Source organism: Oratosquilla oratoria, chromosome 39, assembly GCF_046742065.1.
Source record: "Oratosquilla oratoria isolate Oo_2021 chromosome 39, ASM4674206v1, whole genome shotgun sequence".
In the NCBI taxonomy this organism is placed as follows: Eukaryota; Metazoa; Arthropoda; class Malacostraca; order Stomatopoda; family Squillidae; genus Oratosquilla; species Oratosquilla oratoria.
This window is the reverse complement of record NC_134815.1, coordinates 7,870,269-7,885,268: the sequence shown is the minus strand read 5'-3', so window position 1 is coordinate 7,885,268 and position 15,000 is coordinate 7,870,269. Positions and strand designations below refer to the sequence as shown.

At 37.7% G+C, this 15,000-nt stretch overlaps 1 protein-coding gene across 2 annotated transcripts in view; it reads right to left on the bottom strand.

The window, feature by feature from the left end:
• Positions 1 to 15,000, bottom strand: part of LOC143020272 (uncharacterized) — a 679,654-nt gene that overhangs the window by 240,427 nt on the left and 424,227 nt on the right. The gene's annotated exons all lie outside the window — the stretch shown is intronic.

Genomic DNA, 15,000 nt, shown 5'->3' with positions numbered 1-15,000 from the left:
ACATATGTGTATATGTATATATATATATATATGTATACATATGTGTATATGTCTATATATATATATATATATATATATATATATATATATATATATATATGTATGTATGTATGTATGTATATGTACACATACATATACATGCCTCTAAGCGCACTACGCTCCGTGGGTTCCAAGCTAACAAACTGCGTCACCCTTTTGCTGCATTCCATGGCAGGAGTCGACAAATAGTCACGTCTGACAACTCTGACGCTGTCACTTCCTTGTCTGTTGTTCATATTAACCTACATCCTGAGCGTCTCACCTTCTAGTTGAGATTTACGATCACCTCCGTTTTCTTTCATTATTCGTACTGAATGTTTGCGTTTGTACTACGTTTTCTCTCATTCTCTACTTCTCGTCTTTACTTTTCAACGACTGTTTTTGTCTAATACTTTGTGTGTATATAAGTGTGTGTTTCCACGCGGGTGCGAGTATGCGCGTACGTGCAAGTGTTTGCGTACTTCCCTTCGTGCGAGTGTCGACTGTTTTGTCATTACTTAAATACTTCAGTGGAATAATATAAAAATATAAAAGGGTACAATATATCTTAAATAGACGAAAATGTTCGGTAAACGTATTTTTCACATCCTGATGGTTTCTGCAAAATTAGTTTATCACGTGTTTATTCGATTTCTTTGTATATATATATATATATATATATATATATATATATATATACATATAAATATATATATATATAAATATATATATACATACGCTGGGACATTGTAACAAGTTGAAGAAGGTGGAAAAAGAAGTCACGGGTCTAGTTTCGATTTTCTGAGTTTATTCCTGACCGGCTTCGCTCTATGCTTCTTCCTCTGAAGAAGCATAGAGCGAAACCGGTCAGGAATAAATTCAAAATCTGGGAACTAGACCCGTCTTCTTTTTCTACCTTCTTCGTATATATATATATATATATATATATATATATATATATATATATATATATATATATATATATATACATATACCAACGGCTTTTTCCCCTTACAAGGGAGGTAGCCAAAAAACAAAGGCATAAAATCCACTCCCACCCATTCCATCCCCACATACTCCAATTCACCCCCGGTCCCTCCCTCTTGTCTCCTCCTGGATGACGGGTCATCCCTGCATTCCACCAACCGCCCTGGGTCAGAAGCAATGTAGCAAGACACAGCACATCCACAGCAAGGTCGCTCCATTTAATTAGCAACTCCCCTCTCTATCCCCTCATGCAGAAAAAGAGAAGACGGAGAAATCCCTTCGCAATGCGTCAAAATATCGTTCACATATACTCCCTCCTCCCCCCATCCCCCACCCACTCCCTTCCATGCATCACAGCATCATCCATACTCAACCAATCTGCGCTCACTCCTATCTTCTGTTCTGCATGTTGCCTCCTTCGGGACACCCGAATGTTGATGGCTTAGAGTTAAAGTGCATTGTGGTTGATAAAAATGTATCGCTATTCACTGGAATCCATTCAGTGTTGTACACACACACACACACACACACACACACACACACAGAGCTCGTATATGACCGATCTATGGGTAATGGTGTGTGTGTGTGTGCGTGTGTCTGGGTGTGTGTGTGTGTGTGTGTGTGTGTGTGTGTGTGTGTGTGTGTGTGTGTGTGTGTGTGTGTGTGTGTGTGTGTGTGTGTGTGTGTGTGTGTGTCTGTGTTAAAATGTGTATATGTGTGCCTATGTATAAGTGCGTGTGTGTGCGTATGTGTATGTATGTATGTGTATTCAGTTGAGGGGTCATCGTCGTATTGCAAGGGTCAAAATGTGCCTAATTAGCTGAACATTTGACCATTATTCCTCCTGACTCCGTCTTTCAGCTGGATAAAACCTTCCGTTCTGGTTAACGATTTACGGTATTTTCATCCTTGAACATTTCTAGAAGCTCTGCCAAGGGATTCGAACCCTGACCTGTACGTACATAATCACGAAGTCGAGACGCTAGCCCTGACCTGTACGCACAGGTCATGGTTCGAATCCCTTGACAGAGCTTCTAAAGATGTTCAATCTGTCTTTAACATACACACATTATCATCCTTCACCTCGGGGGCGGGGGGAGGGGGGAGGGGGGAACTTCGTAATAAAGAGGTTAGCAACTCTTCACAAACTAAACATAGCGGAGCTTTTCTACGACATAATCGCTGAAAGATTCGAAGTACATGTAAATTAGCTTTTAACTGTCGCCAAAAGCCTTTACCTTTACCCTACACCGTATCGGTCTGCCGTGGTACCCATTAGTTTAGAATATTTTGAAGACTTCATACCCACGAAGCGGGAACAAATCGAACGTGCCACATAACTGAAAGTTTGGTAAGTAAATTTCAGTTATTGTTAACCTTCTGTCACTTATATTCTACTCCTATTCGATTTTATTCAGCCGAGATAAAACCATTTAGACTCCAAAAGGTTCAACGATCTCGATTAATCCTTCGGGGGTATCTATTCGATCCACGTTTACTTTGGCAATCGCTGGGTGTTCCTAACCAACTAAGGGAAGCCCTCATAGTCGTCAAAACGTCAACAAACAATTCCCTAACTGCAAACTGTCCCCTCATCCAACTCGACGTGGTCACTCCCTCGACCCAGTGACGTCCGCTCTCGTGGTCTGTGTTGCGGCTGACGCCAAACCACTTTCTCCTTCCGGCGAGAATGGTACGCACACGACCAACGGTTCCCAACCGAAGCTCAAAGGTCTCTCGTCTCAACTGGGGTGGGGGTGGAGGAGCGCCCGTGGAGTTTCACATGTGGGACAAAAAATCCAAAACCAGTGGAAGTCAGTGGATGACTAACGATTCTACTTATTGTTGAAGTAATCTCCAGACAACTAAAAAACGGAATTACATTAGTATGGGGCATATAATGGGTCAGGTGGACAATCGTTCTAGAAAAAATGTCGATCAATCATGATTCCAGTCTGCCTTAAGCCTAACTCCTCAAATGAATAAGACTGTATGGCATTGAACAGAACTAACTCTGCAAAAGGCATCATCAAGTACAGGTAGAAAGGGTTAACTGAGAACATTACTCCAAAATTCAACATACTTGTGAACATAAGAATAAAGGAGACTGCAAGAGACCATAAGGCCTACACTAGGCAGCTCCGTATCCATCACCACCTGTCATCCCCATCCATAAAGTCAACAAGGGACCCAAAACCGAGCCCTGGGGGACCCCGCTAGTAACATTGCCCCACCTAGATTTTATTCCATTTATGGTTAGTGTTGCTGTAGCTGTAGGGGTAACTGTTGTTGTAGTTGTTGAATTAAAATTAAAATGATAATTACAACATAAAAAATACAAATAGAAATACCCACCATTTTCAGAATTATGAATAAACGATGGGGATGAGACGATATCTTGTCTTCTAACAAGTTAACCCCGAATCTGTACTGTGCGGGTGAGCGGCATTTTTCCAGTTATTTTACCTGCTACCAGATTATTTCGCTCGTCTCCGTGACGTCCTTTTCCTAGACATGTAAGGGCTTAAGAATACTACAGTAACCAAAATATAAGGCCACGATGTGATTCATTTCGGTAAACCCTACGGTAAGGCCAGGCTGTCCAAATCGAGGCCAGGGTGGAAGTATATTTAGGCGCCTTTAACGCTTCCATGTACTTTCTACAAAGGATTACAAAGGCGGAGCATGCCGACAGGAGACTTTTGGTCCATATCTAGGTCGGATGCGAAGAAATCATAATAATAATCAATGAATAAATGAAAAATATAATAATGTAAATAATAAACAAAATACATAAATAAATGCATAGGTATAGTTAAATAATAAACAAAAAAGGTAAATAGTAAATAATAATAAATTGACATATAACTAATAACACCCTTTGCTCTGAACCGTATATATTGTTCCGGCTAAAGGTAGGCGATTGGATGTGGATTGAATGGACGGACTTTGGACCAAGAGCTACATAAAGGGTTCTGTTCTTGGCAGGAACAGCATGAAAGAGTAGGTCGTCATGTTAATAGAAGCGTGTCCAGTTAGCAGCCCCGAGGGTGATCCCCGGCCGAATGCAATGCACAAGTTGTGTCAGAGGTCGTATTAAGAGGAGACACGTATTATTCGGGTCTTCTAAACCTATATCTTTCGACGAATAACCACAATGCCTAGAGAATCACCGACGGGCGTATTCACACGAATCACAAACGTAAAATGAACCCGAAGAAGTCATTCAGGAATACGTCTCCAACAATGGCAGACGGGTGACAGATCCGAGGGGAACAATCATGGAATCGTTCACACGAGCCACAAACACGAGTCACAAACGCCAATAATCGCTTACGGGCCCGCACGTGCAAGTTACGAAAAGGTGAAAAAAAAATAAAGGAAGTATCTAAGCACGTGTCTACATGAGTAGCCAGCATATGACTAATCTGCAAAACCACGTCTTAAGCGGCACCCGAAACCTTTCCCTAAGGGCCAAGTCAAACCAAGCTTACGACTTGTTTCCGACCCCCGACGGCGACCAGACTGATTTGTGCTGTTCTTGTGTTTATAAAAAGAATTCAAGACAATGCTGCAACTGGAATGGATCTCCCCCACCCTCCTCCCCGTCATGAAGGTGAATGTGAAATAGCCTCGCGCTAACCATGAGAAAGTGCCACCGTTGAAGGTGGTCGGAAAAAGGTCGTAAACTTAGTGTGACTGGGCCTTAAATTAAACAAATATCATTTCCATTTTAAGATGACATACGATATCATCATGTGTCATGCTTTATCATCATATGTGCCATGCTTTATAGCTATCATAATTATCAACGAAATTAATAAATGCAATCAAAAACCAAACTTCTGATCTATTTTTATATTATTTCTAATTACTATTCCATATCGTTATTTATATAATACTGTGTTTGAAATTGAATGTGGAACATAGAGTAAGATCTTACAGATCCATTAGATTTAAGTGATTTCATTCGCGAATTTCCCTTTGATCTAAATCGACCAACGCAGTTTGAATTTTTATGAAACAAGCATTTAAAAAACATGATGCCACAACCTGGCTTATATGAACAGGCTATTCAGTCGGCTGGCGAACAGCCCACCTTTGGAGATGTGGTCTCAATCTATAGAATTCCACGCCCCATTGGGGACATATAGGCAGGTCTTCAACAGAATAAAACCCTTTGGCATATGACATACCATAAAATATTAGACACCTTATAGACGAGGTTAAGTAGGAGAGAAAAAGGCAAAATGATTAGGAGAGTTAAATAGCAAACTGAAACGCAAAAAAACGAAGATATTAAGAAGATTCAGTTAACTATCAGGAACTGTTAATTGCTCATTTGCTTTTCTATGTGGTCATACAATATCCAGCAATCAATCCTGATCTCCATGGAACAACCTCAGGAGCAAAGGGGTTAACATGCCGCACACGTCAAACTATATATTACAGACAACCAGCCAACGCAACAATCAAGACTTAAAGCTCATGTCAACATTTCACAATCCCATAAACCTTCACAATAAATGGATATTTACAATTGCCTAAGGAACTTGGCATATTACATTCATCTCTGTCTGTGTCACGACTGGCATAATTACCATAACAAAAGCAGATCAGTAGCAACCTGACGATGTAACTAGTTTTTTATTGGCCAAAAAAATTACAGATGTACAATGCATTGAAAGTAACATGCTCCAGTATGAATCTACAATCATATATAGAACAACACGAAATTTTCCCCATAAACAATGTTAAAATAATCAATCCTGTAAGTAGCAATGGTGACAACACAATATCAGATATAAACATTAAGTAATCAATTATATCGTGAATATCATCACAGGTATATCAGTCATTCTGCATAACATATTTCATACTTCTCTATAATAAGTGCCAGTATATTACACTAACTCCATAACACGAAAAAATACTATTGTAGTGTTGTTACATATTTCTGCAAACTTTTACGACTCCATAAACATATTTACATAAATCGACCAAATGGTTGTCTTCACTGAATAAGAAGTTCAACGTAGGTACCAAGATCTATATACACCAGGTCTAACCGTTTGAGCCGTTCTGCGCAGCTTCTGACGTCATCTGGCTGCTTCCGTTTTCTCTTTGTGAAACAGTGAAGAAAACTGTGAAACGCTAAGGAAGACTGGAATTATTATATTCCCCCCCCCGTTATCTCTCTCTCTAGCTCATTGCTATTATCAGTGTGTGTGTGTGTGTGTGTGTGTGTGTGTGTGTGTGTGTGTGTGTGTGTGTGTGTGTGTGTGTGTGTGTGTGTGTGTGTGTGTGTGTGTGTGTGTGTGTGTGTGTGTGTATTTATATACTTGTATTTTACGGGAAGGGGAGATATCGTCGTGTGTGCTTATATGTGTACACGTTCACATGTGTGCGTGTGTGTGTGTATTTATATACTTGTATTTTACGGGAAGGGGAGATATCGTCGTGTGTGCTTATATGTGTACACGTTCACATATGTGTGTATGTGTGTGTGTGTGTGCGTGTGTGCGTGTGTGTGTGTGTGTGTGTGTGTGTGTGTGTGTGTGTGTGTGTGTGTGTGTGTGTGTGTGTGTGTGTGTGTGTGTGTGTGTGTGTGTGTGTGTATTTTTATACTTGTATTTTACGTGTGTGCTTATATGTGTACATGTTCACATGTGTGCGTGTATGTGTGTGTGTGTGATTCATCTTGGTCTTTTGGATCACGTATTGGACTCGTGATCGACAGCTATTTCCCTCCCGGAAGAGAGCTCAGAGCTCGTATATCTGATCTATGAACTTACACGCACACACATCTCCAACTCCCCGCCCACGAGAGTTGGAGTAACGACTCGAAGCGCAGCGATACTGAAAAAAAAATTCAACCTTGGGCAGGATTCTAACCAGGTACCGCCGATACCTTAGCAATATAATTCTAAATGTCTACCAATCACGACACCGAGTCGTATACGTCTGTCGAGGTGTGTGTGTATTTATATACTTGTATTTTACGGGAAGGGGAGATATCGTCGTGTGTGCTTATATGTGTACACGTTCACATGTATGTGTGTGTGAGTGTGTGTGTGTGTGTGTGTTTATATACTTGTATTTTACGGGAAGGGGAGATATCGTCGTGTGTGCTTATATGTGTACACGTTCACATGTGCGTGTGTGTATTTGCAGGAAAACGATGAAAATTAACATTTGGCTTAATTCCTCTTTGGTTTAAGCCACAATCCTTAATGGCACAATAAGCCATATTGTCAAGATCTATATATACCGGTATATATAGATCTTCATTGTCAAAATATAACTAATTGCGTGGAGCGGAGGAAGCAACATGTCCGTGCAACGCACCAGCTACAACTAACAGCGATGGGACGCGCGAACCCCACTTTGAGCAGCCAGGTGACGTCACGGGCCTGCTGCGCCAACACTCTCGAAATTCGGTCGGAAGTGGTTAGACCTGGTATATATATATAGACCTTGGTAGGTACATCAAAACAAGGAATTCTATCCCGTAGGTGCCCCGAAGCGAGCAATCTATCCCGTAGGGGCCCCGAAGCGAGCATTCTATTAACACGTAGCGCTTAATTTGAACACGACCTCTGTTGCACTAACACAAACGCTGTTTCCGTGGATCGCGGCTTCACCTCCTTGTCTCTACTTTAAAGGTCAGATATCAACAGATATACCATTCACTAAAAATCATCGAAAAAGTACTTTTTAAAAGCATACAAATAAAGTTTTTACCTATTACAGAAGAATTTATTCAGAAAATTCACTTTTAATTGCGCCTCGCATACCACTTTTCCGAAGTCTAGATATTCAGAATAACAATATTGTTTGTTTGGCAACTGTGACGTCACGAACGCGGAATTCCCCGAACCTTTCCCGAAGCGCACGGGCGGAATGTTTCGAATAGCAGACGACGCAATGAAATGAAGACAAAACTATTTTTTGCCAAATTTGATAAGATGTAGATGGTGGAATTATATAGAATACTGTCAGTATGTTTTTTTATGTACATTAAACTGTAAATACAAAAAGTTATGGAAGTCTTGATATCTGACCTATAAAGGTCAGATATCAAGACTTCCATAACTTTTTGTTATGGCTAGACTGCGGTGCGGCCACCACCCAGCACTTCTAAGCTACCAGAAGAGGCTGGATGACCACATTGTGAACAGCTGCCCAGGATGTAACACTTCACCCCATACCATACAACACATAATGGAAGACTGCATTATACACAATCATGCACGCAAACAACACAACATACACTCTATAAAGGATTTGTGGGAAAACCCAGTTTCGGCTGTAGTATTCCTTGGGGAGACGGGACTGCTCGGACAGACAGTCTAGGGAACGACAACAACAACAACAACAACACAACACATCCACAGCAAGGCCGCTTCATAAATTCGGCGACCCTCTTAAGTATTTACAGTTGCTGGTGGGCCATGTTTCAGCGCTATGGAAAAGATCAGACGTGACAGCCGCGTTAAACACTTTACGTTCATAGGTAAAGGGTATATAGAGTATGTATTGGGCGCATAGAACACAGCAAACTTGCTGACCATAGTTTGTCCCTTTGGTTCATGCAACTGCATCATCTCGTCCATCCTAGATATATGAGTGAACCAAGCACCTAAGCACGTGTATTTATTACATTTTGTTATGATCTGACCTTGAATCCTTAATGGTGTCTTATCACTACCATCGTAGTTTAATAATAATAATAATAATAATAATAACAATAATAATAATGATAATAATAATAATGATAATAATGAAAATAATAATAATAATAATAATTATAATAATAATAATAATAATGATGATGATGGTGATGGTGATGATGATGATGATGATGATGATGATGATGATGATGATGATGATGATGATGATGATGATGATGATGATGATGATGATGATTATAATGATAATGGTTATGATAATGATGATGATAATAATGATAATGATAACAACAACAACAACAACAACAATAACCATAACAATAATAATAATAATAATAGTAATGATAATAACAATAATAATAATAATAATAATAATAGTAATAATAATGATAATAATAATAATAATAATAATAATAATAATAATAATGATAATAATAATAATAATAATAATGATAATGATAATGATAATGATAATGATAATGATAAGAAGAAGAAGAAGAAGGATATAATAATGATAATAATAATGATAATAATAATAATAACAATAATAATAACAATAATAATAATAATAATAATAATAATAATAACAATAATAATAATAATAATAATAATAATAATAATAATAATAATAATAATAATAATAATAATAATAATAATAATAATAATAATAATAATAATAATAATGTCTTTTGAGCATTTATCTGGATACCACATTCGCTACAATAATCCAATACAATGTTTAACTTTCTTATGCACATTTGAGGTAACATCGCAATAATTACAGTGTCGCTCATGAGTGTCAGCGAGTGCATGACACCTAAGAACCCGTCTGCTTCGATGGCATCCTTTAACATTTTCACCATTTTATCCATGCAGATGACAATTAGCAGAGAATTTGATGGTGTATTACCTTGCCTCACTCCTACCGTGGCTTCAACTGTGGCCACTTTTAACTCGTTCTTCGTATATCCATACATGTTTTGTATCTTTAGCAGCATGAATTTGCCACAGCCGATAGATTTGAAATAATCTATCAACTTGTTACCAGCGGGAAAAAAAAAAATACACGGGAGCGACGAGCGATTTCGCTCGGGAAAGTTCCAATGTCGCTCTCGCAAATCCAATAGCGGGAGCGATCCCCCACAAAAAAAAAAATCGCTCCCGCGGCAAGATTCGTCGTTTTTCATGCATTATCCATCATTTGGCAATCCCTGAATCCCATAACCACTGATGAAAGTATCAGAGCAAACACAACTTACCCGTGATCTATCATTGCATTATCAATTGATATCATAAACGCAGCGCATCAATCAACTTTAATTTGTTGATGTACGTACGTATTTGTACGCGGTATAGCTGCTAGAGTTCAATGGCTCACCTAGCCTAGCTTCATATCAGCTGCATGCACGCGTTAGTACATGTTGATTAGACTTTACACGACTATCGTGCTACATAATGTCGTTAGTTGCGAATTGCATGGTACCTATATGCAGGGAAGTTTATTGGTTGCATGCAGCTAGCTGCCCAATCAATGCGCTGACTACATGTAAAATGCACCATTGACTAAATAACAGTAACTGGATCGAATCATCAAAAATTCAAAGTGCAAGAGTTAAAGAGTGAGTAAAACTGATTAAGAGAGCTAGTGTAAACTGAGCATTGAGAATGAGAAGTTGAGAACTACATGCTAATGGATTAATCAAATAATCATATAAACAGGTTTAACCTATTAGGTTGCTATAACTAGATTAATATCAAGTAATGAAAATTACATAGTGACCTTGTACTGCTACCATAGAAGACCTGCATAGTACTATGCAGAACACCAGAAAGTCAGAAACTACTAATTTTATTCTACAAATCTCTGCAAGTGGATCTTAACTTAACAAGGAAACTCAGTAATTTGCATCATATTGAAATCCATTAACTAATTTGACATGTTTGTATCAATACATTACAATAATAACCTGTAAATTTGCATGTATCTTATTCTTCCCCCACCCATCCCCCTCCCCCCAAAATTAAAGGCTGATTTGTTTAAAAAAAAAAAAAGTTATTTTTCATGCACATGAGTAATGAGTTACCCTTCCAGTAGTTTGAAGGAAATCTAACCTGCAAAAACATGGCTCTCGAAGTATCAAAAATGGCTCTGGTAATTAAAAAAATGGCTCTGGTGAAATAGAAAACCAAAAAAAAAATGAAAATGGCTCTGAAAAATAAAAAAGTTTTTTTTTTTCCTGCTTGTAACCTGATACTCTATCATACGCTTTGCTATAATCGATGAAGACAACATATAATTTTAGTCTCATATGATCGGCATAATCACAGAGCATCCTTAGTGGCATTATTTGTTCTAAGCACCCTCTCTTTGGCATAGCACCGGTTTGTCATTTATCTATACTAATCTACACTGACCTCGACTGAACCTTGTTGTGATAATATATGAGTAACCAATTCATATACAGCACCACAAGTAGCCTCATTAGGAATTCATGAAGAAACTCACATTCTCAATGAGAAAAAAAGACAAAAAAGTTTAAAATATTTTAGTATACACAAATATACAAGCGACAATGAACAATCTAGTAACAAACACCATCTAGTAATCATTGTTCATGAGGACTTAATGAGATTGTCTCACATGGTAATAAATTTGATATAAATATAGTATCTAAGAATACCATGAAATTAAGAGACTCCCCGGGTAACCAGGTAAATGTAAATATTGTGAAAAATGTCACATTGGTCAAGCAGGTTGATTCTGAGACTACGTTGCTTCAGCATGAATCCATTATCAGAATAGGGTATACCTTGATTACAAAGAATTACAAAGGCGGAGCATGCCGACGGGAGACCTTTTGGTCCATAACTAGGTCGGATGCGAAAAAATATATAACAATGATAAATAAAGATAAATAAATAAATAAAATAAAAATGATAACAATATAAATTTTAATAAATAAAATAAATAAATGCATAGGTATCTACTATAATAAAGTAGTAGCCTCTGTCTGTCTGTCTGTTTGATCACGAACTCCTGATAGGGTTTTGCAGATAGACCCCCATAACCATATATATTATGATACCCTATCCCTCCAGGTACTTGGATAACTATATTTCATTTAAAAAAAAAAAATTGGTTAGGGTTAAGGGTTAGGTGGGTTATGGTTAGGTGAGTGATTATTCACGAACTACTCCTAGGTTTTTGCAGATAGACCCCTATAACCATATATATTCTGAAACCTTATAACCCAAGGTACTTTGTCTGTCTGTTTATTTGTTTATTTGTTGTTTGTTCAGGAACTCCTAGGGTTTTGTATATAGACCCCCATAACCATATATATTCTGATACCCTATCACTTCAGGTACTTGGATAACTATATTTCATTTTCAAAAATATATATTTTGGTTAGGGTTAAGGGTTAAAGTTAGGTGGGGTATGGTTAGGTTAGAGATTATTCACGAACTCCTCCTAGGTTTTTGCTGATAGACCCCTATAACCATATATATTCTGAAACCTTATAACCCAAGGTACTTGGATTACTATCTTTCATTTGTCTGTCAATTTGTTTCTTCGTTTGTTTGTATGTATGTTCACGAACTCCTCCTAGGGTTTTGCAGATAGACCCCCATAACCATATATATTCTGATACCCTATCACTCCAGGTACTTGGATAACTATGTTTCATTTAAAATATATATTTTGGTTAAGGTTAAGGGTTAAAGTTAGGTGGGGTATGGTTAGATTAGGGATGATTCACAAACTCGCAGCAACGCGTGGGTAATTTGGCTAGTAGTTAAATAAAATAAAAAAAAACAGGTAAATAGTAAACAATAATAAATTGACAAATAAATAATGATAAATGTTAGATTAATTTTTCAATCATGTATTACGCAGGAATATCATTCAATTTATTTACATCAACACATTTTTCATATTTTGAATTTGAGTATGGGTTTATATAAATTGAACACCTCTGTATATATATTGTCATTATAGTGTAATATGTCTAAAACGAAGCGTGTACATTTGTATGTAATATAATGAATAAAAAGATGAGCTATAAGAATGTATGATATAAAAGTATGATATTTTCTCTTCTTTTTCGTTATGTGTATGATATTTTTCTTGTGAGCTCTTGTCGCGCCACCCACCTTTATAACACTTTGTACAATAAAATTCCACAGCAATAACGAAGTGATTAGAGGGGTATATCACCATAACATCCCCACAACAATAAAAGAATTACAGAATACTATTATGTGGAAAAATTGGGAGATTATAAATGTGGGAATATATCAGAGTTGCTCAGCAGACAGTTGACTGGTGGAAAATTGAAGAGTTGGATCATTGATCAGCATATATTTTTATATTTTTTTCTAGGCTCACTTAACCGAACCTGACCTAACCTACCCTTTGCTCAGTAACTAATGTACGAGCTCAGGTTAAGTTTGTTAACTAAGCTTTCTTTAAAAAGGACCAGCAAAATCTTGGTTGCAAGGCTACATAGGCCCTTTATGTTACGTGTGGTGTTTTGTAAAGATTGTTTTAACAACCCACTGGTGATGGGCACAAGTGAAGGGTAGAAAATATGTGTAGAAACAGTGTTTTACGATTAATATAATAATGAAATTATGAAGTTGGCAGGAATACACCTCTGAGCAATACATCCCCTTCAACTCAAGTTGGACTTGTGTGTGAACTTCAAGTCTGCCTCGTATGCCATCATTCTTGTAGTCTATTCAAGTTAATTACTTGGTGTATATAAGCGTGATGCGTTCTAGTAAATGGTTCATAGTGTAGTTGTTTATTTGCTGTTGTTGTTTTCCCCTTTCGTATTTTCAAAATTACTCTGCTCTATTTTTCCATGCGTCGTAATCGAAGTGTTAATGTTCACCATATCAAATAAATATGTGGGTCTCAATTCTTTGTTCCCTTTGGGTGTCATATGCAATATTGTTTTGTTTAACCCTTGCAGAATCAACTCATGAAAAAATTAACATTAGAGAAACACGTTTAATTAGGATTTTGACGACTTCCATTTTAATTATTTCGTTTTGTTCGACTTTAATGATACACTAACAATTATCTAGGTTGAAAAATCAACGTAAGAACATGTTTGATTTAGCCATGTCAATCCTTATCTAATTCCTGTGTTTTATTTTACTTTATTGTTTACCTGTAAGATATACTGTAACAATAATCTTCAATCAGTTTTCGGTCATGTGATTTATTTCGATATCCTTTCCATTATTTTAGTGTGTGTGCATTACCCCATATAAATGTTTCCCTTATTTTTTGGCACGTGTCAAAGCATTGAAACTTTTCCTCAACGTATCATCATTATATCTTAGACCCGACGTCACAAAACGGGAACTTGCCCGTAGATCGACTCGTGAACGCGTGCAGTGATTGATGACAGGAATAGCTTCAGCTTGGGGAGTGGTATGTAGACAACGTCGACCAGTAAATAGGAAGAGATTAAAGAATAACAGTATGAAAAAAATGAGATAGGCAGAGATAGATAGATAGAAAGATATATATATATATATATGTAGAGAGAGAGAGAGAGAGAGAGAGAGAGAGAGAGAGAGAGAGAGAGAGAGAGAGAGAGAGAGAGAGATAAGGAGAGAGAGAGAGAGAGAGAGAGAGAGAGAGAGAGAGAGAGAGAGAGAGAGAGAGAGAGAAGAGAGAGAGAGAGAGAGAGAGAGAGAGAGAGAGAGAGAGAGAGAGAGAGAAAGAGAGAGAGAGAGAGAGAAGGAGAGAGAGAGAGAGAGAGAGAGAGAGAGAGAGAGAGAGAGAGAGAGAAAGAGAGAGAGAGAGAGAGAGAGAGAGAGAGAGAGAGAGAGAGAGAGAGAGAGAGAGAGAGAGAGAGAGAGAGAGAGAGAGAGAGAGAGAGAGACTAAGCAGCGCATATATCCATTGGATGATATCGCAACAAAGCGGTGTAGTTATAAGGGTGGTAGAGGAGAGATTTAAGGAAGGTAGCAGGATGGAGAGATAATTGAAATTAAGATTTTTCTTTTTTCTTTTTTAATGAGATTAGTCTTCAACCATAAAAGAGTTCCATGTGACTCTGGTCCGTAGGGATGTCACCCAGGTCCCTGAAATATTTTATGCATAAAATTTCCGCAGGCAATTCCCCATACGGGGATTATGAGGAAGAAAGATGGAGACGGGGGTGAGGAGTGAAAGAGAATGAAGTTTCAACCTATACAGCTAAAAGATTCGCTGTTCTTTCATTTTCAATGAATATGTGATTACCACAGTTAGCAAGCGGCTAAGTAAATCAAACAGAAGGCT